We start from the raw sequence: 25,846 nt of genomic DNA on the forward strand, positions 1-25,846 counted from the left end.
TCTGCTGTGACATATTTTTATGATTTCCTGTGATAAACAGCAGAAACCTTCTATACTTGAATCATGTTCCACTGCCAATCAGGCCACGTCCATCAGTGAAAACAGAAGCACTAATTTGACTGTTATCTAAACAAAAATGGAGTTGTCACAGAACAGAGCATTTATTATCATTAGGCATTTACTGCAAGCAAACTACTCCCAGTTCACTCCCTGTATAGTTTCTGTTGTTTGGCAGGTGGCCACCATCAAGACTGGTGAGAGTATGAACAGCTCCAGCACATTTGGGCATTCTACTTTACTCTTTTTGATGACACACCTTTATATTGCTTTGCCTCATAGACATGTACTATTGGGTGTAATTCTAAAACCCCAAACCTAAGAGCACTGAGTGAACTTTTCTCAATTTTAAACCAGTCTCATGGGTTTAGAGGGTATGGTCGGACACATGAATTCAGCAGGTGTAGCGCCAGGAGGGACACTGCACTGCAGCAGATGCTACAGATGTCAAGGCACTCCTGCATAACTAATAGCAGAAGCCCCATAAGAATTTTTTAGGATGCTAGTAAAATTTTCCTAAAACATTTTTGTAGCTGAGACAGTACAGTTCAACCTTGATGAGTTCCATTTTAGCTTGTCTTCCTCTATGTATTCATTTGTGATTTATATTCTTTGCCTCTGCAATGAATTATGGAGCCCAGTTCAGGAGGAACAGGACTGTACTCAGTGGAAAGTCACAGTTCTAACATACACTTGAGATGAGAAGCAAATCTCTAAGACATAGAAAACACCAGATCCTGAATCACACTAACCTTAAGCACAGCCTATTGCATTCCATTTTTATGGTACCTGCCCACCACAGCAGAAGCACTCATAATGTGAGAGAGTTTCTACAAAATGAAATAATCTCAGGAGAGGGCACAATTCTACTCATTGACATTTTATTCTAAGCTTTCTTCAATCAGCCTCATAAAGCATAGGATAAACTCCTTCTTTCCCATGAATATTCCATTCACAGCCTTTTGTAGAAAATCATTGAGAGCCGTCCTGATAGAGGGTGACATCTTGATCTCACATTGACACATAACATTGCATCCCATCTTCTTGTATCATAAATGAAAAGAGAGGCTGCATTCCACAGTCTCTGAATTCTTTCAAGACAGCTCAGCAATCTACGAGTGAAAGGTAGGATAAATTATTACAGGAGACTTCTCAGCATGGCTGTTCTAAATCAAATGCTGTCAAATAATTTTTAACTTTCTTTGATCTGCACTCAGTCTCTGTGTTCTTTGCTGACCTATAGCACAGACTCTCCTTGACTTCCACTCCTTTCTTTTTCAGTCTCTTTGCTCATAAACTTTTATTTTCCCTTTTTTTATCATGTACATGTAGAAATATATAAAAAAACCCCCTAGATCCAATGGCTTGGTGACTTCTATTTTATAGTTGCTTGGAAAAAAACCCACCAACCTAGTAAGTGTGGTAGGAACCTAAAAAGAAATGAGAAAAAGACAGGAAGTTAAATAATCTTGCAAGAAGGAAAAATACAATATTTTGGGCTGAGAAAGTATTCTCCCTAAGGTGTTTTATGGTTATCACACAAACTCTGTATCTGCTGGCTCCTACAATATATTTTGTAGGAGTAACAACTACAACTTAAAAAGCTGGACAGAGAGGAGAATTGGGCAGGCAGGAAAATAAAAAAAAAAAAAAAAAAAGAGTATTAATGAAGAAAACTAAATGAGAGCTAAAGGGGAAGCAATATAGACAGAGTAAGACAAATTAAAAAGGAAATTATGTGGATTAAGAAATAGCATAGTAAAATTAAACACATGAATCCACAGTAAATGCTGATAGCATTGATTGTGATTGCTACTGAAATGGCACCTAGGGGCTCCAGTGCAGGGTCTCGTTGCATTACCTTCTGCATTGCATTGTATGAACAAACTCCAGGCATGAAAGACACTCAGCTGTCTTGCCAGGGTGTACTAGATGAATGTGTGGACAGAGATAAAGAGAGAGGACACAAGGTAACAGTAGGTCAAGACACCATCAGTCTGAAATGTCACACTCTTCTGTTTATTTTGAGGAGAAATATGGAGCCTAGTCCATATGCCCTGAACAGAACTACTGTTCAGCTTTGCACTTCTTATACCTGAGCAGCTTCACACGTACTCTGAGATCCGGGAAAAGCAAACGTACTTAATTCCCTTACCAGTTCCTAAACACCTCTTTTGTAACACCTGGATTTTCAAGTGCCTCATCTGTGGTAGCAGAGCACCGTCACTGCTATGCACTGACTCTTGATTAACTGAAGCCATGAGAATTTTTTGGTTTGGGACATGCCCTCCTCTCCAGTTCTCAAAAAGTGCAATGCAAAATATCAGAACTAGAACAGTTCTTTGTTTTGCACTAGAGCAGGTAGAACATACAAGCAAGAATTTTTCCAACCTCCTTAAAAGTCTCCACTGGCAAAGACTGCATAACCTGCCATTCCAGGGATTAACTTAGTTACAGCTAGAGTGTCCCTCCTAATACCAGTCATTTTTGTTGATAAATGAACAAACTGTTTCCTATCATGACTTTGCTGGTCCTGGAGATGTGTCCTTGATACATCAGAAAACTTCTTTGAGTCTCTGCAAATTTCTTTTTTTCTGGAAAACAAGAGAAACTCCTTTTTTTAAAAAGGTTTTCCTTGGTGAGTTCTACATCACAATCCTTTTCTTTTTTTGTGCACTACCTGTTAGACTTCTCTTGAACACCCCACAGCCTGTCCATATTTATTCCTAAAATATAATTCCCAGAACTGGGCAAAAGCTCTTCCAATTGAATGACAAAGATGGTACAGGTATCTGACCTTATATTAAAGTGTGTTATAAAAGTTCATGCTTGTTACTTAACACAGGCATGAACTATCCCAATTAAATTCTGTTTAAATGCCAACTCAACTACAGAGCATCCTCAACAGCACCTCACCCTGCTACTGAAACCATGTTCCAAACTCTCATTGCTCACTGCTCTTAATACCAATTTAACTCCATCATGAAGTTACAGGAAATTTGCAGGACAGGCAGAGATGGCAACTCTAATTTCTTTTTAACAAACAATCATACATGAGAGCCATGACAAAGGAGGAATAGCTGCTATTTTACATTAAAGAGGGTGGTTGGATGCAGATACACCCTAATAGCTTGACTGAAAAGTTACTAAAAAGGACAGAATTTGGAAGTTGGGTTGTTTTCAATGGCCAGTGCATAACAGAGTCTCAAAGAGACCTGGACAACATCAGCTATGAGAACATACTGTGAACTGTACCTCTAAGAATTGCTCATACCCTTTTGTTACATGAACAAGCATCTTGAGGCTCCAGTCAGCAAAGAACACAGAAATCTTTAGGAAGTGTTTTCATAGTCCAGACTTACTTCCTTTCACAGTTTTCATCCCTTCCAACTTGCCCCAGGAAAGTTACAGCTACTGTTAAAGCAATGAAGTTACCATTGTTCAGCTTTGCACTGTTTAAACCTGAGCAGTTACTGGAGTTCATATTTTGTTTTCCATATTTCTCCTCTTATGCATTCAAATTCAAATTGACAAATGTCTTTGTATATAATTTTAAACCCTCCCCATCTCTAATGCATCAGTATCTTGTTACATTGCCTTTGATTTCATTGCTTGCAATGCTACTATCAGCAGCATGGAATTGCCAAGGCACTAAGCAGCCCAATTTTTCTTTAATTTCTCAGAAAATTGACAGCTTTATGAACTCTCTCTTTACCTATGCCCCATAAACATGTCAGGCTGTGGAAAACCATTCTAATTAAATCCCGAGGGATTGCAATGGAAGATTATAGCATCTTGGCAGGTTATTAAAAAACAGTTGTTCATATATACACAAATATCTGTACTAGAAGCTAGCATTTGACAGAACAGCCAAGGAATTAACCCCACTGGCAACTCCAAATAACGCTCACCAAAAAAGCCCAAAATAACAACAACAAAAACAGCCACCACCAAAAAAAAGGCAACAAACCACTGAAAACCAACACTAGCCCATAAACCACGAACAAAAGAACCCAAGCCAACCAAAAAAGCCAAGGAAGAACAACCAAGTTAATTAAAATGGAATTGGGTAGGGATAAAGGGGGGAGGTGCCTTTGTATTTGATTCCTTTCCAAAAGCTGCTAATTCAAACTGTCATCTGCAATCATCACCTTTCATCCTTGATTACAAGCATCTGATATAAAAGAAGGAAGAAAAACACTTGTAAGGTCCATAGACATGGCCCTGCTGACTCCACAGCCTTGAAGTAAGTATATTAGGGCGGATGGATAACGCAAATCATTTGATTCAGCATAATACTCCTTCTGTCTGCTCTGATCATCCAAGGGAATACATACGAACTTCTGATGGTAAAATGTTTGTTAGAGGTCAGTGTGTGTCCTTCCCAACAACTTCCTCAAATAATGATGCCTTTGAGAGTAACGCTTGCCGCCCCTGCTCTTGCACCTGAAAGAAGTTGTCCAAGCTCTCACCTCAGCAACAGATATTCAGGATTTAAATACCGAGGAATTTCTGGGAGGCTGTACAGAAATTTTATTTTGTAACCTGTGTCTGACTTTTTACAAATGAACAGTTTGCATTGTGAAAGCAACTTCCAAAATGCTGTTTTGTTGAGAGAGCCTCTTGAGCCACAGTTACAACACGCAGCTCTCGTCTCTCCCCTAGGCCTGCTATCTTCAAGGAGAGCAGCCTTGTTACCTGAGAGGAGGAAGGGAAAGGGAACAAATTGAATGTTATTGCACCAAAGATAGCTATGAAGAAACAAGTATAGCATCACTGAGCCAGCTGTGTAATGGGTTTTGCAACTAACTGGACTTCTGAGGAGTTACAAATTATTTTAGTATTTACTTTTTTGAAACATGTTCTGGTGTCAGCAAATATAATCTGTCATGCAAATGTTTAGTACATCACTACTTAGATTTTCTGGTGTTCCACGTTTATGTGAAAAGAATTTCAATCAACATCAAGTATGAGAAATATCCAAGACTTAAAAATCCTCAAAGACTGACACACAAAGATGCACTGATTTCACGGTCTCTGAGATGACAGAGAATCACACTCAGAGAACTCAAAGTTTTTATCCGAAGAAAACTATTTTAGTTGCACTTTACATAAAAGGAGCTTTAAAATAAACCTGCTACTCCAATGATACATGTGTGAAACACCAAAAATTCTGTGTATCAAACTGAAAGCCAAATGAATAAAGAACTTACACAGAGGTACCTGAGTATAGCACCAGATTGACTCAAGTCAACAAACTCAGAATTAAATATATCTGGTGTCATCTTTTTGTTGATGAAAATCACAGTGCTACCAATGACAGTGAAGAATCAAGTAAAGATAAGAATTAAAAGTTACATTTTTGGAGTGTGTAGGACCTGAGAGATGACTTTTTCTCCCTGCCATTTACTTGATTTATTCACTCATATAAAATACATAAGATATACCACACCTTGTCTGTTACTCTGCTAGGAAATTATTACGTAATTTAAAAAAATACAAAAACCTTCTCCAATGTTCACACGGTACATTAAAGGTACAGGGTGGCTACTGGCTACATTCCTGCCTTACGGGACATCAGGGCTTTATTGTTCTGCCACTATAAGGAAATATATTAACAGATAATGACAAGTAGAATAAATATTGAAATTTGAACCCTGATAAGGTTTTTTTTTTGGATAGGTGAATTTATATTCTAAATCACTTAACAGCTTTCAACAAAGTACCAATCTTCCTGTTATTGGTTTAATTTAAAAAGGGGATTACTTTCTTACTCTTATTGGAAAAAATATGACAGAGTATCTGTTTGACTGTGAGCAAGGACACTTTCAATGTGATAGGGACATTTTCCTCCACAAATTAATACATTTAATTTTGAAAGCTATTCTATCAGCCTATAGTTTTTATTCATGGTTTGTCTTGTGTCATGCTCATAAACTTCATGATAAAAATGCACAGATCAAACTATTTGAAGAGAGAAAAACCAAGACAGAAACCATGCTTGTTCTCTATTAAAAAAAAAAAAAAATAAAAGTTAATCTGCTTTCTACTTACACAAGTTCATTTTATTCAAGATGAAATGGAGTTTTTACATTTTTAGATAACTAATTTCATTTTTAGGCTACTCACAGTTAAGTGGTAAAAGTCTATAGCTACCATAAATGGTAAAATGGTGAAAGTCTATAGCTGAAGAAGAAAATTGAGAGGTGGGCAAATGCTAGACAAGGATCATGGTTACATCAAGTCACACAGTGGGGACGTCACAGCATGAACATCCAAGGGAGGAAGTACCACTTACAAAGGTAAGTCCTCACCTCTACCTACCTGAAACAATGCCAGAATCAGACACCTGAAACTCCTTTATCCTTTCGTAGCATCTCAGGTCTTCCTCTGAACCAATCAGCCACCAATTCACTGTATAGAATATGATTTTACTTGGAAGACACCTAATTTATATCTTCACATACTATCAAAAAAAGAAGACTACAGTCTTCTGAGAAAAAAAATGGGAAACAGTAAAACAAAAATATCCAGTATTACCTACTCACTTTCATATTTTATATTTACAAATTCGAAAGGGGTGGAATATTTGACTTTGGAGTAACTGCACGTAACAACTAACAAATAAGGCACTGACTGTATTGACTGCAGGATCCCTTCTTTTTCAGGGGAGAAAAAAAATCTTCAAAAATAATGAAGCCACTTATGTCTGAGTTCTATAAAAACACCCATCTTTCTCCAAAACTTAGTGCTAGCTGAGATAAATCTGCCTTCCCTGCTTTCTAATGGCTAGGTTTTGTTTACTGGAAAGGTGTGTGTGGGGAAGTGATTTTGATTTATGTTCCTGCAATCACAGGATGGAGAAAAAAAAGTCTTGAACCACAATCCCCAGTTCTCAAAAAGAATCCTTTGCTGGTTATAGTTGAGTGGAGACAGATTTACCACAGTCTAAAAAAAAAAGATTGCTTTTCAGAAAAATATTTACCAAAAATGCATGTTAAACTCATTTCTTGCTCCCCACTACAGGAAAGAAAACAAAAATGGGAAAGACATAACATTAATTATGAAATAATTCAGCTTTCTGCCATGTTGTATATCAAATCAAAGCTTAATATTTAAGAGTTAAGTCAGGACTTTTATGAAGACACCAAGGCAACAGAGTGGCATGAAACCTTGAGCAACATACTGAGCTAATTTGTAAAAAAATACAGACTTCTTGCATAATAAGGTGTACCTCCATCACCTGGTTGTCAGCATACCTCTCACAACAATATTAAAGGAAAGGAGAGTATAATTTAAGAAAGAGAAAAGGTGTTTGAAGCACAGAAGTGATCTTTAGTTTTACCAAAGGTGAATGCACAACCAGAGATGAAGTCAGAATTACTTTAGACTTTTTTTGGCAGTAACACACATTTATAATTAATACTACTATAAATTAATAATTATGATTGGTTCTCTGAAAGCTCTAAAATCAGGTTCAATCCTTCCTAAAAACCAGTGGTGACTGAACCTCTCCATGTTCATTGGAAAAGGCTAAGGAAGTTAAGTTAGCCTTTGCCAGAGGCTAGCAGTGTGAACATGAACAGTTCTTTTCCCTCTTTAATATTCATTTATACAAGTCAAATTCTGATCCCATTTATAATAACATAAATCTAGAATGACTCCCTTGCAGTCACTGGAGTGAGTTTAGATTTACTGCAGACTCTGTAAATAAGAACAGAATTTAGCCCATACACATTTAATTATCTTGTCTAACAGACTATATCTCTTGATGAAAGGAAAAAAAAAAAAACCAAGCAAACTGCCTCAGACTTGGGAATGAGCAATAAAAAAGGTAGCACTGACCAGCTCCTGCACCAGCAGGAAGGACCCCAGGAAAGTAGGTAAGTACAACCTAAGGGACAAACCTATTTCTTTATGTTTTCCTGGAGATCTTAAATTCTGTCAAAAGTATATTCAGCTCTGATAAATCGTAAATATACTGTAGACTTGCTCCATTTCCTAGGTGTGTTGCTGATTGTTAGTAATTTACACTCAAGATATAGCAACGATTTGCCATTGGCTTGGGGGAAATTGTTTTGCTGCCTATGATTTATAGCTATGATTTGCTTAAGAGTTTTATGAGGCAGTTTCTCCTGAATATGCCCTCAGTGAAAGGCCCCCAAGCAGAGGCAGCTTACAGAGACCCTTAGACAGTATCTTATTTCTCCTTCACCCAAATAACAGGAGACTGTTCAAATTTTGTATTACTTTCACCCTTCTTTCTCTTACTCAAAAAAAAAAAAAAAAAAGCACACCATGAGGCAAGGCAATATTGATACTCTATTGACTGAACACTAGGTTTTCATGGATTTCATGCTATGTAGCACATGTAGCACATGCCTGTCTCGGAATGATATATCACAGCATTCTCAGTGACAGTGACATATCAGTTAATCTGGGCAAGGTATAGTACTTGATATCTCTATGATACAAGTGATATCTGGTTACGTCTGCATCTCATGGGAAGGCATGTAGACCTTACAAAGCAGGAAGGTCTGACGATGGGGGAAAAGTGCCAAAATCTCATTTCTGAATACTGGAAGCAACTGTTAAGAAGAGTCCATTTACTTTGTCAAAAATATGCCCAAGAGGATGATCTGTGGGCTGTTACTGCTGCGTACCTGACTAGGGAATACCATATCTCATCAGTCATGTTTTGAACCTAACTCATCAGAGGGCTCAGAACAGCTCTCAGTACTATGACCTTTTTCTGTAAACTATTTCCCTCCCTTTTTTTCTTTGTCACATATTTTCTCCAAAAGTTCTAATCAGTTTTTGAAAATACATATGGCCAAAAAGTTGTCTGGATTTCCACAGATGTTCTATATTTTATTTAATTAGCAGATTCCCTTATGCTATTGATTACTTTTTATTGCTGTTGCATTAGAACTTCTGAAATAATGGGATCCCATTATTGTGCTGGAACTTGGAAAACATAGAACAGACTAATTTATTACAGCTTAGATGTAGTTGCATGTTAAACTTCCCAAGGTCAACACCAGAAACGCAGAAACCAACCTAACAATTGCTTATTCCATTTCAACACTTAAGTGGATTTAGAAGTTACAAGTAATTTGTTCCAAAATTATTTGTCCAGATCCCTGTCTTGCACATATGTTCTCAAAACATTCCATAGTGACTAGTGACACTCAGTGGCTCATTAAAATCCTCTCCAGTGACCCAAATAATCACGTTATGAAGGCCAGATGATGTCTAAGTGTGTCACACTGGAATGCCAAAACCTAAAGTACCTAAAATCAGCACTGTAAGCAAGAGGATGACTACACACTGAATGTTTCTCTTGTTTTGTTAGGTCATAAGCTAGACATATAAACCAACCAGGTTGCAGATAAAATATCATGCATGTTTTCTGGCAGAAACGAGGAATCTTAAGGATATTACTTGTCAAGCAGTATCTCAAGTACGTGTTTGGCATCCTACTTTTCTCAACACTACCATTCTGTTTTGTAACCTGAGGTGTGTCACTCATCCTCCAGACCCACTTAGTCTTATCTTGCCAGCATACAGGCAGCAGCATGGACCTGAAACATCCAGCAGAGAAGGAAGCATTTGCCTAATTCAGATAGCCTCAGGAGAGAAGTTCACAGGCTGGACCATGCACCTCCCTACATGAACTATTCAGCACCTTCTCAGAGTTTTGCTTTAGTTTCTGCTTGTAGTTCAGATTTCATGTTTAAACAGAAGGAATGTTGATTTGCTTATTAAACACAAATTTCTGTAACTTCAACGCTACGCAGTCTTTGATCACATATCATTCCCTTAAACTTCTAAATATAAAAACTTTTCCAGATGAAAATATCAACTCTTCTTTTATTTCTGAGATAACAGAGACATTGGGAACTGTCTAAAGCCCATCTTTCCACTTTGATCTTAGTGGCTGAGCATCATCGTTCTGATGGTTGGCAGAGCTGTGTGGGAGCACAGTGTTCAAAAGACCACTGGACACTCGTTTTGTTGCTATGCAGTAAAATTACTTGCTTTTATTCACTTATTGCCATGAAGGCTAAGGGAAAGTAGAGATCTGACATTTGTCAGTAATGCAATTTGTACTGTGCAAAACAAACCAAACAAACACAAAAATCTCTTCTCATGACCACAGAAAAAACAGGGGAATACAGGAAGATGGAACATTCTGCAGTGGTCACCCAGCTCATGAACAAGGGCCATAGCTCAAGTCCACATTGCAAATATTGACTTTTCTTTTCACAGCAAGTTGCTGCACTTGCTCAGCTGAGAATGGGCAGACAGCATAAAACGTAATGTGGTATCTGCCAGAAAAATCTTAGGGTGTAGATTTAAAAGAATCAAAGCAGATGAGGTTTAGGAATAGCTGTGAATACCAATGTTGTCTGCTACTGTAGATGAATGCAAGAGAGGGATGAACTTATGCTGAGACTACATATAGGTTCAGAAATTTATAAATTTCTGAACGCACTTATAAATATGTGCGTCATTCGCTTGTGTAAATCCTATTTACAGTAATGGTTTAAGGAACTACCCTTTTCCTTAGAGGAAATACTGCTTTACTAGAGAGCAAGAATTTATTTTTCATCGTGCCATCTCAATAGTATAAAATGGGTACTCCCAATTATAACTTAACGCTGTTTCTAAAAATATTTGCATAAATAGCAGTTTGACAGATCAAGTGTAAATGAAGAGCTGTTGGGCACATCAAGACACACAGTGCCACATGCCTGGGTTAATCCACATGCTTATAGCCAGAAGAAAAAAACAAAGATGAGAGTATGTTCCAGTAAATATTGATGCTATCAGCTCTGAATGTCAATTATATGTATTTCCCTTTAAATAATTTATAATCAGTGGTAAACCACAAGTCACCTCCAGCTACCATCCATAAAGTATAGTTTTCTACACTCGGTATGCAACAAATTCATTTTGAAGCATGTCTGAACTTTTTTGTCATGAGCATCAGACTGAATGCCTGTAATAAAAATGACAGGTAAATAAGAATAAATGGTTTAACGTTAGCAAGAAATAGGGCTCTGCTGTTTCACCTCTGATGACAGAATCACAAGTTTAGCTCTCCCCTGAAGTTAAATGCAATGTTCTCTCGCATCAAACCTTTAACGCCTCTTTTTTTTTTTCCAAGATTGCGGCAGCCCAAATGCAATTTGAGCGAATTCACGAAACGCACTTTGTAAACAGATATTTATTGCCTGCAAGATAAATAGTCAAAATACATCAGATTTATTGATGCCTTGGGAATACGGTATTATGGCAATTTAGAAAGGAACTGTGAGCAAAACCACTGCAGGAACTGACTGTGGATCGGTCTGCGCTGAGAGCGGGAAAAGCAGCAACACAGGAAATATACAGGACACATAGTGTTTAGGATAACATGGCTAAACCAAATGCACTGCAGTTTTTGTAGCAAACATTTTCAACAGGAACATGTACATCAAGTGCCTAGAATTTATTTTTTTTTTAAAAAAAGTATTTTATACATTAAGGGAGAAAGAAATACTTTTGCAAAGAGGAGGGGAATAATCCATTCTACTTGTGCACTTTGGCAGGGAAAGTAGTGAGATACTTATATTTCAGCAAGTGAGATTTAGATACCAGTGAAAACTTTCTAATAGTAGGAACAGTTAAGCTTTAAAATAGACTGCCTGGAGTGATTGTGGAATCTCCAGTTCGAGGTTTTCATTGGGATATTGGACAAATATCTGTCAAAACTAATACAGATAAACTTGATTCTGCTTCTTGATACTTCTTCTCAGCCTTATTTTTCATTATTCTATGAAACATTTGCAAATTGCTTTTTTAAAATCATCGTTAGAATTGTATTTCACATTTAAAATAACACATGGAAACTCTAATGCTGCAGAATGAAAACAACTTGGATTTATTTTATATATATTTTAACTGCCTCTAAGACCACACAAGAAGTAGTACCCTTATTGATTATACTACATATCACTGAAGTGCAGAAGGCTCTAACCTGTGAGTTGTGAAGCAGGTGTCCTAACGGTGAACCTATGGTGTCCGAATACAACAGGGCCGATACGATGACCAAGATTTTTTGATATTAAGAGGTCTGGGACACTCCTAGCAGTGAAGGAGTGGTATGCTGCTGTGTGAGCTTGATCTTGTCACTGATACAAGACTTTAGAAGAGCATGTGAGCTATATTTTGCCCATATGTGTATATATAGATACACTGTATATACACAATATATACGCATTGTACACAAGTGCAGAAAGCACACTGTAACAACACTGTAGAAATTCCTATCCACTCACCTCACTTACAACATGCCTATCATCAGGAACTGTCCTCTCCCTGGCTTGTCTAGTCTGTATAAAATCTTGTCTCAGATTTCCTTGATTTTTCCAATCCACCATACTGCATTCAGCATGTAAGTATACACCTACCTGTTGTTCATTTGACTACTATTTTACTTCTAAAAAATGCTTTAAACATTGTCCCTGTAAGATAATGTCCTTAAGAATATTATGTACAAATGTTCATTTTAAACTAGATATATCTTCTTTACTGCCAGGTTGCAAAGACCTTTTGTTTTAACAAGCACCCCAATAAACATTTATCTAGGTCCCATGGGTGCATATTACAGGTTGCCAGTGCTTCTGAAAATGCCTGAGGTTTTTCAATAACTATTTACAATATTCTCTGACCCATTTTAATTTTTTTTCCTGAGTTTCCTAGAGCATGGTGTCTCCATTTTTAAATTTTAGGGGGATTAGATACATTTAGTATCTTATGGAGCATCAACTAAACCTCAGTGCCTAACAAAAAATCCTTACCAGTTATATTCAACCCCCCTTCTTGTGGGCCAACAAACATGATGTGGAAGAAGCATCTTAACAGCATAATTGAGCCAGTGTGAACTCAAGCTGGTTGGTATCCTTATTGTAAAAGCTGTTCCTACCCTGTTCACCACTAAGCTAGGTGTCCTCTTACCAATTATTCCTTTATTTGAAATTTTTACATGACAGCAAGAGCCGGAAAACTCTCATGTTGCATTTTGGAGGTACACTCTACACAGAAAAGAATTTGTGATAAAGAGTCACTTCAGTACAAATAATACTGAACTGTTCACTGCACACAACAGGGACACATGAAGAGAGTATGCACAGCCTAACTTTGGGCAGCACAGTCAGCTAGGCCAGTCGTCAGCAGAAAGAAATCATTCACTTCATGGGACCACAAAGCAGGCTCCTGCCCAAGATGCTTTGAACTGTCCTCTGGGGCAGTTTCTTTTTCTACCAATTAGAGAGGAACCCAGGGCTAACTAACTAATAGTTTACTACCTCAGTACACCATATAATGGGTCTAATTTTCATTCAGATTTTTACAACAGGTTAGAGATGAAAAGTTATCAACAGCCATGGCTTCCTAGAAGACATTTCCTTCTCTTTCTTCTGCTTGACTCTGAAAATCATTTCCACTCTTGTAACACCTGATGTGCGCAGGCTCCCCAGGACAGACAAATCCATGTGTAAGCAGACTGTTTGTTTCGAATTAGAGAAAAACTTCCTTGAGTCATTCTTCATAAACCAAACAGATGACATTAAAGGAAATAGTGGATAATCTCCTTTGGCTTAAAAAGGGTAATGAACAAGTGCCAAATAGATTTTCACTGATAATACAAACTGATTTGAAACAGGCTGGCTGCACTCTGGCCTGCAATGTTCTGGTTGGTGTTCACTGCTGTGTACTTAATTTATGGACCATCTCCTAATGCCTAGAAACTGCTCTTCATGGGAAAAATATCTATGCCTACTTTATATCTATATATACCTAAGAATCCTTTAATGAGAAGCAATTCAGAGAGGCTTGTATCCACAGGGGTGGTTTAGAGAACTCCTCCAAAACTTTCTGCAGCTCAGGACTTCTGACTTGCCCTGTCAGATGCTCATCCTGTTCAGGTAATGTTTGCAGCCCTTCAGTATTGCCTCACCAACAGTCCTTCCTGTGCACCTGGAAGGCGCTTTCCACCTGTGAGCAGAAGCTGACTTACATCATCCAGCTTTCCACAGCCAGCCTGATAAGCTCCCTGAACTGGCTCAGAGCTGGAGCTCAGAGATTCAGAGCAGCAGCACAACTTTTGGGAAATCAAACCAAAAACCAGGCAAAGATACCCCTACAATGTCCTGCAGCTTAGATGATCCAACTCATCAGGAAACAGGGATTTATAAGTGATTTTTTTTAATAGAGTTTTTATTTTAGTTTACAATGAGCAAACAAATTAAGAGTCTGCAAATTCACTGGGTTAAAACAATAATCTTGCCACATAGCCATCCAACTTGAAAGTGACCTCCAATTGTTGTTTGGGTTTGGGTTTTTGGTTCTTTTTAAAGACCCAAGACTCAACCCCTGACCTCCCCCCAGTATCTTTAAAGATAAAGATATCAGTAAAGATAGAAGAGAGTAAAATTTGGAATGTAAACCAAAAAATAAATTAATAAATAAAGAGAGTAACACCATGTTCCCTCTACTCCTCAAGTCCTGACCTGGCTAGCCCGTCTCCTGGCTAGCCAAAGCAACTGCCCAGGTATATCAATACAGGGAAAAATCCTGTTCTGCATAAGGAGTCCCTTCACAGACAAAATTTTGAAGACGGAATCTGTGATTTAAGGGAAGTGAAGACAGAAATTTAATTTTTTAATCATTTCTAGCTTCTCTCTTCACAATGTCACTTTAAGACCCTTTCGTTTTCTTCAGTATCATTCACCTTGAGGTGGAACCAGAGCAGGAAGCTGAAATGCCAAATGACTGGAAGAAAAACTGTGCTTGTGGTACTCCTGACCACACCAAATGCAAAGAGCACAAAGAGCTCATTTTCTTAATTCTCCCAAACCCATTTCCACTCCAAAGAGCCATAGAAAAGCCTCAGATAAACATCCAGATCTTTGATTGTTTATGCAAACTGAACACTTCACAGGTTTTTGGAGACTAGCCCATCACTAAAAGGAATAAGAAAAGCTTTCCATACCCGGAATCCGAGAGCTTTTGTCTCCTTCACGGCTAAGATCAAATACCATTTTTTTTTCCTCTCTTATTTTCAGATTTCCTCCAACAGACAGAAAAACAGACAAGTGCACTCTATGATTCAGGTAAGGGTTTTTTTAAGAATTTACAGATTAATATAAACAAAACCAAATTATAAGTGCAGACCAAACAAGTCACACAAGGAGCCCAACGCTATAGGTCAAATTCCATTCCTGCAACAATTTTACCCAAAACAGATGTATAACTAACCTTACAAAAACATGTGAGTCCCTATTTTGGCTGCTGGTTAAGAACCTCCTGTGCAGTCTATTCCTGTCAGGGACAGAAGTAAGATATTCCAGACAAAAAAAGTGACCCTCAGAAGCATAAATACAAAACTTATTAACTGCCTCTAATTCTCTAAGCACACAGGGACAGTGAACATTATTGGTTAGGGATATTCAGCACTTAAAATATTTGGTTTTCCTCTAGCACAGCTCCCCATCCCCACTAGCCTTAAATGGAGAATGATGCAAAGATTCAAGCCCAGGATTATTTTTCCACAATGCACTAGATTTTCTAGACTACTCTCAACTCCCAGATGATGCATGTGTCTCAGAATACAGTAAAAGACATTTTAAAGTTCTGATTCCTGCAAAAGTTACTAAGTGAAAACCTGAAATTTCAAAAACTATAAACTGGGAAGACCTGTAATAGATAAAACCAAAAAAAAAAAAAAGAAGAAAAACACCAAACAACAAACGAGTGAAAAAGAGTTTATTATGGGCTTGTCTTCAAAGTATCACAGGATATCTTCTGTCCCACCCTACTCTCACATCATCAGCTCACTAAGAGGTGAGTTTCACTGACAGGCTTCACAAAAAACACCCAAATCCACAACACAGGCAGGCAGAGAGAATCCTCCCCCAGGGGGCAAATTCCTTCCTCTGGGCAGGGGCTGATAAAAGCATTAAGAGGCCCAAGAAAGTTCTGTGCTGTGAGTGCTTTTGGTGTATAGTCCCAGGCTGGTCCAGAGGAAAAGTTTAGAATATCTCTGAAGTTCTGTTAATGTTTTTATACCTCCACACTTTCCCCATGGAAACTGAAGACAGCAATTGATAGGAAATAGAGGGAGTGCAAAGTATCTCATGGATGCCTGTTAACAAAGGTCCCAGGTCTTGTCTCTCTCAGAAAAATATAAGGAGAAAATCCTGCATCACAGCTAAGACCTCTGTTTTATCTCAAAATTAGATAACCTGGAGTTAAGGGCTAATGTGGCTTTTAGGCAAAACAAGTTGAAAGGCAGTTGTCCCAGCTCAATATGTATTGAACTGGAGAATAAAGATCAGTGAAGCATGAAAGGTATAGCATAAGAGTAGCCATGAACCTAATTACTTGAGTAATTGAATGAGAATATACCCCACCCTAATTATAAGGAATAACATTTTTAAAGTAAACTAGCTATAAGATGTCAATATATGATAATCAAAAATATGCAGCATAGCTCTTGGATTTTGTGGGATCAATACCTCTCCTTCTAGTGGCATTCTAAATTGCTTCCTTTGCATGGATCACTATATCATCATTTAACAACCTGCACCTAGTCCCACTAAAGAAAAAAGAAATCTGAATTGACTGATGTTCATGATTCACTCTGCCAGAGTGGCACTTGGTACGCTCCTGTCCTCCCAAGGCGTGGATCTTGCTGCAAATCCAGGTGCACACAGGCGTCCCATGAGACAGGGTTCTTAGCCTCTTCTGTGGGGTTCTGTGATCTTCCTTCAGGAAGGAAGATCTTGCATCCCTATTGTTACTGCTGACAGTAGAATTTCTGTTAAAGATGAGCTTTTGTTTGTTAAAAATGAAATAATTTTTTTAAAAAAACTGTTTCTCTTGTACTGACTTTGTTCAAGGCCTATTACACACACAGCATCTTTACAGCCATGCAGCAGAACCATACAGCTGAGACAAACCCGTCTCCAGAGCCTGGGCTGTCAGTTCAGACTTCTTTCCTTCTTTCCCTCCTCATGTTTTTATGTTTACTTTATTTGTGAGTGCAAGAAAGAACAAGTAGGTGGAGGGTTTAGCTTGGATTGGTCAGAATCTGCAAGGGTCAGAGGTTTCAGATCTTCTCCTAATCGATTTGTGTGTGCCGAGTTTCATAAGGGACAAAATGTTTTATGCTTTCTCCAAGTGGCGCAAAAGCACAAGCCTGGTTTCCTCGAGTAACAAAGATTGTTTCTGAGCAGCTTTTCCCGAGGCACCGAGTGATGTAAAGGATGATTGGCAGAGTGCGTGGCTCTGAATAAATGAATAGCACACATATGTTCTTTTTTTCTCTCTTTTCCTTTTCCCCGCTCTCCTCCGAGAGGCTTTTCAGCCCCGTTTCGGAGCGTGCACTTGCAGAGCAGCACCTGCGTTTTGCTGGCTTCTTTCGAGAGACCTGGCGGGCTGACACTCCCACGGCGAAGGGCTCGCTTAATAAACGCTTCTGAGGCAAAAAGCCATTTTTTTGGGGCTCGTTTCCGGCCCGGGGGGTCGGCGGGCGCCATCCGCACGCCCACACTGCCACCTGCCGGCACCGGCCGAGCACATCCCTCTCCTCCCGGTACAGGGGCGAGCAAAAAAAATAAATAAAAAAGGGAAAATGAAGTTACCCTTGTTGCTTTAATAGGTGGAAATCTTCGTAGTAGTACCCCGAAAAGAGACAACTGTCCCAGCACATCTGGCCAGAAGTTGTTTTTTGCTGAACGGTGTTGGTGACCCAACTTGCTGACTGCATCCAGTTGAGACAGCCCGGCATCCTGCTTTGTGCCCAGCCCTAATGAGCTCCGACACTTCACATTGGGTTTAGCAAATAGATGGCTACCAAAGAATCATTTCCAGTTATTGTCAAACGTGGTTGGAGACCATATTTACTTTTTAAAGACAATTATTGATCTGCAGTTGCACAGAGGCCATCCATTTCATTTATCCCCTACACCACTAAGAACTGTGTCACAGGTTCCCAGTTTAATGGAATTAGATCAGTTGGGCAACTCAAAGTTCCACATGAGTTACTTTAACTCCTCTACTGCCACACTGCCCTTCCCATGCCATGACTTACTAATACTCCTACAAAAGCTGCTAGATCCTAGCACTGTTCTGAAGTAGTGGTGCCTTCTCAGACACCAGAAGTCCAGAGGTAATTGTACCTTAGCTCCTGGTCTTGGAACAATGATGCATGAATCAAACCATGAAGAAAAACAAAAAAAAATTTTTTTTTAAATCCCAAACAAAAACAAAGATCAGAAGATCTCTCACCATCTCGTTGCCACAGTCACATTCAAGACTTGTGCACAGAGTTGAAGAACCATAATTGAAAAAGAGCACTTGAATTATCACTGAAAAAAATGGCCATGGTTTGAAAATAGAATTTTATTTTAAACATGTTAACTGATCTTGTTTTTTGTGAGCCTTTCTGTGAGGAAAATTTCCTCCATGCAAGTGTTTACAGTAAACAAATTTGAGGCCCAGTACTCTAGTTGGTTGATGAAAAAACAGAGTGGTATTCCACAGTGAATTAAATTCTTTTTGTAGGGAAAAGGAAAATTCTACCTTCCTTTTGGGATGAATACCATAGAATAATGCTATGTTTCTGGCCAAAAAGTCTTAACAAAGAACCCGCTGAAAAAACATACATCAAATTATTCTGACAAGTCCAGTAGACCTTCAAGGTTTACAGAATATACAACTCATTGCATTTAAGCTGTCAGATACAAAAATAACATCAATACCATGTAATTCAGGTGACCAATCATGCAGCCAAAGTATCTTAGCATTTCACAGGATGACAACAGGGACAAATCAGGTAATGATTCATGGGCTAAAATGTGTTTTATCTTTACAGTTAAAGCAGCACAATGGGGAAAAAAAAAAAAAAACCAAAACATAAAATAGATAAAATAACCCTCCACAAAAATCCCCCCAGAAAAAAAAATTGCAGGAGAAACATTCTAAACATTCTTGAACCAGCTTTAACTATGACTTTTGTGGCTGTTCCTGTGTCAGAAAACAATGCTAGTGGTTCTTCAAATGATTTGTGTTCAGGTAAAACACCTCCATCAGTAAAATTCTCACTGACCTCAGCCTATCATCCCTAGTTACAGGGACATCAGAACTACCCATGCCCAAAAGAGATTTCTGTATCAACTCCAGGTTCTTTCTGTATCAGCTCCAGGTTCTTTACACTGTACCCTGCATTCAGCGCCTCCAGAACTGGACTTAGAGGATATTAAGCTGTAGGAATTTCATTTCCAACTCATTCTGAAGATCCCTGTAATTCTATTAGATGCTCTACAGCAGTCCACCTCACCCAGCAGCTCAATAAGAGAGAATTTTTTAAAAAAAACGGTAAACTGTGCAGGTTTTTACTTGTCCTACTTGCTGAGTAGTAATGCAGTTATCCAGGGAGGTTCTCTCTGCACCCTCAAGTTTTGGAACTCCTGTGCAGTCACATCAAAGTAGCAGCCTTGCCACAGCAGCTCCTCTGCTCACACATGGACTAAAGGGCTCACAGCTATTACAGTAACATTTACTGTCCTCACAGCCATTACATACCCTGGAGCCAAGCAAGCAGACCAGATGAAATATCTCCTTTCTGTAATCACATGAACTTATGTGCCCTCAAATTCCCAAAAAAAAAAAAAAAAAAAAAAAAGGCTAAAAACACAACTCAAAATTAATCACCACCACCATAACTGTTCAAAACTAAACTCTCACTCCAAAAATTCTCACCATAACTTCTGCTGGTTAAATCCCATGAGGGTAATCAATATTTCTTACTCGCTTTTAACATGCTACTCTTAAATTTCATGAGCTAACACATGTAAGTTTGAACTACGGATAGAAATAACTAGGGCAGAGAAGGTAAGTAATTCCATGTATTTGCAATAGCAATGTTCTGGGAGTTTCACTGTCTGAAAGAGAGTTGGTGTACAAACAGAACATAATAAATACAGAGATCTCTTGAAGATCACTATATAAGAAAGTCCCTAATAAATGGTAGACAAACCCTGGGCTCTCAGTAATATGCCTGCTCTGAATCTCAAATCCATTTTGGTTACACGATATCAAAAATTATTCTTTTCTTGAGCAGGCCTAACAATATCAGTAAAATTACATGGATTTTTTTTCCATATGAGACCTTCAAAAAATGTGTGAAGCATTTCAATTTTTATTCTATAAAACTGTCTCAAGTATTTGAAACAAAAAGTTTCATTTCCGTGCTAAATGTTTTAAATGAAGAAAAGGTTAGCAATATTTTCACTTTACCAGAGCTATCCTGTCTGTTCCAAGACCATAGCATATTGGAAAATGGACTATTTAGCAACTGATCTACATTCATTCTTAATTAAAATTTAAGTGAAAATAATCAGTGAATATTTTAATGAGAAAAGAATATGGGTCATTTTTGAAATCTAGGTAACAAAAAAAACTTTCTCCCAAAAATAAAGGGGAACAATGAGTTTGTCAATTAAATTTACCCATTAGTTGGGTTTTCTTTTTTCAAACAGCTTCAGTAGAAGTAAAATTACTCATCAGAAAATCTGAGTATTATATTGCCAACATTTAACTGAACAAGCCTGTATTCTGTTAATTTCCCCAATCATCTGAAATGACCTCATATTTCAGTTGACAGAAAAAAATGTTTGTTCTTAAGGTTCCATAAAATGTTTGGGCAATTTGTGTTTCTACACTGCTCGCTGAAAATTTCACCAAACTCTTTGCACTGCAGAAATCAGCAAACTAACATTTTCAAGTCCCAGAATACTGAAGCTTTACAGGGGCAGTGCTCACTCCTGCATGGGAAATGGAAGTCCTCAGAAGCAGCCATTAATATTTGTAGGCAACAGGTTCAAAATTATTGGTATAAAGGGAATATTCCATGTCAGTTACTTTTCAAAGCCAAAACCTGCTATAATTTACCTGGGCAACACCCCTGCAATACACACACAATCAGTGAATGACACAGCCTGTTTGGGGCAGAGCCTCTGCTCCTGCTGCTCAAGACCATTGCAGGAAAAATGGGGCTCATCTGGAGATTTCCCTGTTCTTCACCTTAGGTCCCCTGACTGCCAGAACTGCAGAGATGAAGGAAAAAAGAACACGGGGTTCTCCAGTGTTATGGCTCAGGATTCTGAGAAAAGGTGCCTTACTACTAAAGACAAGGTGTTCACATCATTTGCACCATTGCTTAATTTGGCCCAGGTACTTGTTTTCATCACTATTGGGTCAAATTGGACCCCACATCAGAAATATTTGATTGCTCTTTGATGATCCTCCTTTTAAAAGGGCATTGTAAAAATTGGCAGCAATTATTTTCATCTCATAACTATGAATGATTCTTTTAACAGATTCATAACAAAATTTAACACAGAACATATTCCAAAGCATAACTCATATCAAAAGTGCTCAGTAGCAAATGAGCATACTGTCTCACTAAGCCTGACTTTCCTTTGCTAAGAAACACAGCACTGTAAACTTCTCTACAAAATACTCCTTCTGAGAGCCTTCTAACAAAAAGGTCCACATGAAATTATTCTTCAGAACTAAAATTTAACAGGGATCAACAGTATTATCCCCACTGTTGTTTTTTAGCAGTATCAAAAAAATAAAAAAATCAACCCCACATCTTGAAGAAACACAGTTAATAGGAAAAAAAGTTTCATGATCTTGGAAGAACAATATTTCTGCAGACATAATTAGATGCCAAATTCACAGTACACAGACATTAATAATATTCATAGCTATATAAAAGTGTGACACCCCTTGGAAATCAACAAGATTTTGGCTTATGCACAAAGTCAGACCTCTAAATACTTGTAACCAGTCTGATTTACTCATTTACACCAGTGAAAGATCTGAAATAAGTAATATTATAAAATTTGGAAGCACAGATAAGTTTATCTGGAGCATCACAAGTTCAGGTACTTGTTTTACATTCTTAATTCAACCCTGCTTCAACCCTGAAGTCATGAATGCATCAGACTTAATTATTTTAAGAGATAGTTAAAATGTTGATAACGCCTTGGTTACAGAGGATTACCAAAACCATGAACTTTGAAGAGTGCCCCAAAAGCTAGAGGGAAATGAAAATAATTGATTTCAATCACAAATTTATAATTGGTACTGTTACTTACAGACTGTGGCTGCTGGTACAGTTGGGCTACTACACACCTAAGTGAGATGGCATCCTCTCCCTTCCTAATGAAATATGCTGCCCCGTGTCTGTGACTAAACTGCAGGTCCTCTCCCTTTTTTCACCGTGGTCTGGGTCCAAAGTATGCATCCTTAGCATACTTTAACTGGCCCTCAAGTGTGAGGCATCCTTGCATGGGTTTCCCTTAGAAAATAGCCCAAGTGGTAGCTGAAGACAGATTATTGCAAGCTGTGGTAAATATGCTGGCCTGCATAATCTATGTATCTATCAAGATTAAAGCCCCAACAATAACTGTCTCTGCTGCAAAGTTTAGACAACTTTTTCTGTAAGTAACTGAATAAAACTAATGGGGTCTGGATTCCTGTAAACTTGTTGAATCATCTAATGGAACCCAGAAGAACACCATAGTGCATTTGTGATGCCTTTCTCTTTTGCAGATTCCCAAGAGTCCAATATGTGAGCTCAGCTTGCAGTCACTTTGTCAGCACAGCTGCCAGCATCAACTCCCTCTTCTTCCATACAGTCCTGAAGCCCATGGACCCTTCATTCCTTCAGAACTGCTACTCTTCTGAAAACTTTAGCTGAAGATTTCCAAGAATTTGGATGTCATGAGGGTGGCCAAGAAGAAGGATAAACATAGGCAGAGACAGACACAATGACCACCTCAACTTCCTCCCTAGGAAACCAAGCTAAAAGAGAAAACACATTTTCAGAATTATGCGCTGAGCTTCCTTCTGTCAAGTGGGTGGCTCTTAGTTTTAATGTAGAACACTAACTGAATTAAACCTGCTTTGATTAAATACAGCTAATTTTGAAACCTGTGTTGGAGCACTGCAGTGCTGAGTGCAGAGTTTTTAAGACACTGACAAGAACGTACTGAATTTTTTTTCCAATCTATTTCAATTACACTTTTATAATGGCAGAATAATGGCAAGATTAGTCTGTTTTATCATGATTAAATCTTGATTAACATATTAAATAACCATTGTACACTAATTAACTCTATTAAATACAATGTCCAATACATTGTTCTACTTCTGTAGACTTCCAATGAAAAAGTAACTATCATTAGTATGGTTATTTCTTATACAGTGTTTTTAGGATCTAACACAGAGTTTCACTATGGACTAAATACCTAAAGGTATGATTTTGATAAGCTGTTTGGGAAGACTTTATTTTGAAAGAAATTTCCAGATAAGTTACAATATGAACAGGGAAAAATACATTATTTAAGAGAGCATTTCCAAACATGCCCTATGCAATCTGAACACTGAGGATATAAAATTTAAATCTATACTCTTGTAAGGACAGCATGAAGTTGAATTTTAGATAACTTTCCAGTTCAATTATGTGAAGTGGCATTACAGTATTTTACAGGATGCACAAATGAAAAGCCATTACCAAGGATTTGTCATTATTTCACAACTGTGAACAACTCTAGGCAAGGCTTTTAACCAGCAGTTAAAAACTCCCTTGTGTCTACATCTTGCAGTAACTTTTTATTCCACTGGAAATACTTTAAACATCTAGTTTCCTCTGTCAAGAGCACTCACAGGAACTCAGACATCTGCAGTCTGATTTCCTTGTATAACAAACATCCTCTCAAAATACAAAATGAGAGCAGCCGTCACTGTAAGCCAACACATTTATGCCAGGTTTTCAGCCAACTCTTAAATACAGTTCGGGGGTTTTGTGCACAAAAACATATGGAATGAACTGACATGAATAAAAAATAGATTTTTAAAATCTGCCTATCCGCTTCATGAGACATTTCAAATGTGCAATGGGTGATGATGCAAAGTGCTCAGACTCAGACTTGTCTAACTCCAGGCACTGAGCTGAGGCACCTCCACTTTCTTAAAGGTCACTGAAGGGACTCATGCACCTCCACACACCAGTTTAGAGACTATGTGTAAAAACAAAACAGTAGTCCCTGCTGTGATAGAAATGAGCAATAGTTGCATATGTTGCTTCCAATAAAAGGCACAACTGTACTTCAAGAAGCATAAATGCACAGCTGGGATTTGTCCACCCCAGTACTGTGTCTTTTCCTGCTTCTCTTGGTTCAAATCCTGTAACGTAACAAAAAGTACATTGTAAGACAGCAAGTAGACTTCAGCTTGGTGCTATGTAGCACCTTTCCAGATAAGTGCATCCACACAAGAGAAACTTAATGATGAGCAGAAGCCAACACTGTGCCAGGAAGCTGTAAGGTTCCAGCTCTTAGGCACCAGGAGCCAGGAGCTGGGGGTGATAACACAGCTGGCAAGGGAGGGTTTCACCAGGCAGGTGGCACATGCCATTGCTCTCAAGTAAAGCAAGGGCCATGGATGGTGGCCAGGTTCAAAGTGGAGATCAAGAGGCAATTTTGAGGTGATGAGGCAGGTCTGAGGTCAAGCTAGGAAGTCAGATCAAGTCCTGTGGGGTAGCCAGGACAAGACAAAGCCCTGTGGTCTCTGGGAAAGGTCCATGGTGACAAGTCAAGTCCAACGTCAAACCAAGGAATCAGTCCATGTGCCTCAGTTCAGATCAACAGGGCCCTTGGCCAGGCACAGACATAGCTGTGGCTGAGCTGGGGAAAGACACAGTAATAGCTCAGGCAGATGCTGAAGATCCAGGGATGGTTTTAAACAGAACTGCAGAGCCCACAGGTAGAGGATATGGTGTGAAAACCCAAATGCCAGTGTTTCACATGTTGCGAGGACAGCATTTTGTCTCTCCCCAGAAATGATGCACCAGACATCATCTGCCCATCACTTCTCCATCTGCCCAGAGTCCTGAGCACAAGAGAGACAGAGGTGCCAACAGCAGGCAGGTCACCCATGCCTTATAGCAGAGGATTGCCCTCAAGAACAGTCCTGCACCCCCAAAAGTCCCAACCAGCACTAACACAGCTCTGTCTTATCAACTGGGTGCATCCAAGGGGAGGGTCTCCCCCTTGTCACACCATCACACAGACCTGTGCTCACCCTGAGACCAGATGCCTCCACACCTTTTCCTAATCCAGGAAAAACTGTTGCACACATTGGGACTCCAGGACACTGAGAGGTCTGCCCATGTAGGATGCAATTATGTTGAATATTTTCATATAGCTCGACAGAAATGTAAATATCAGCAACAAATATCTTTGTCAGATTTCTAAAGAATGAACAATTCTTTGTATGTACTCATTCACGATTGTTTCTGAACATGATCTCTGCCTTCAGGCTGTAGGACAATGCCTTTTTAGTGGTCTCCATCAAACTTTGTTTGAAATTATGTTAGTAATTGGCAGAATTTTTTAATCAGATCACCAAATGACAACATTAATGCACAGGATATACAGTCATTGGCTTTTACTTTGAATTTCTTTTATTGTCTAGAGTAAAAGAATCAGCAAGAAGAGGAACTGGTTACTACAAAAGCATGATAACTACTTCAATCCCTTGCTAGAAATATACAGTAATTAATCAATTAATGCAGATCACATACATCAAGGAAAAGATACAGTATATAGGATGAAGTCAGCATAATCCTTTTGTGTAGTTTTATGAATGATCTTGTAACTCACTC

At 38.5% G+C, this 25,846-nt stretch overlaps 1 long non-coding RNA gene across 1 annotated transcript in view; it reads left to right on the forward strand.

Annotated features, from left to right (window-relative positions):
* LOC109145051 overlaps positions 1-24,044 on the forward strand; it is a 32,092-nt gene extending 8,048 nt beyond the window's left edge. Inside the window, exons 2-3 of the long non-coding RNA XR_002046191.3 lie at positions 15,171-15,218; positions 22,732-24,044. This is a non-coding gene — a long non-coding RNA (uncharacterized LOC109145051). The remainder of the gene's footprint in view (positions 1-15,170; positions 15,219-22,731) is intronic.
* Positions 24,045-25,846: the final 1,802 nt, after the last annotated feature.

The sequence above is a fragment of the Corvus cornix genome, chromosome 2, assembly GCF_000738735.6.
Source record: "Corvus cornix cornix isolate S_Up_H32 chromosome 2, ASM73873v5, whole genome shotgun sequence".
NCBI classification, from domain to species: Eukaryota; Metazoa; Chordata; class Aves; order Passeriformes; family Corvidae; genus Corvus; species Corvus cornix.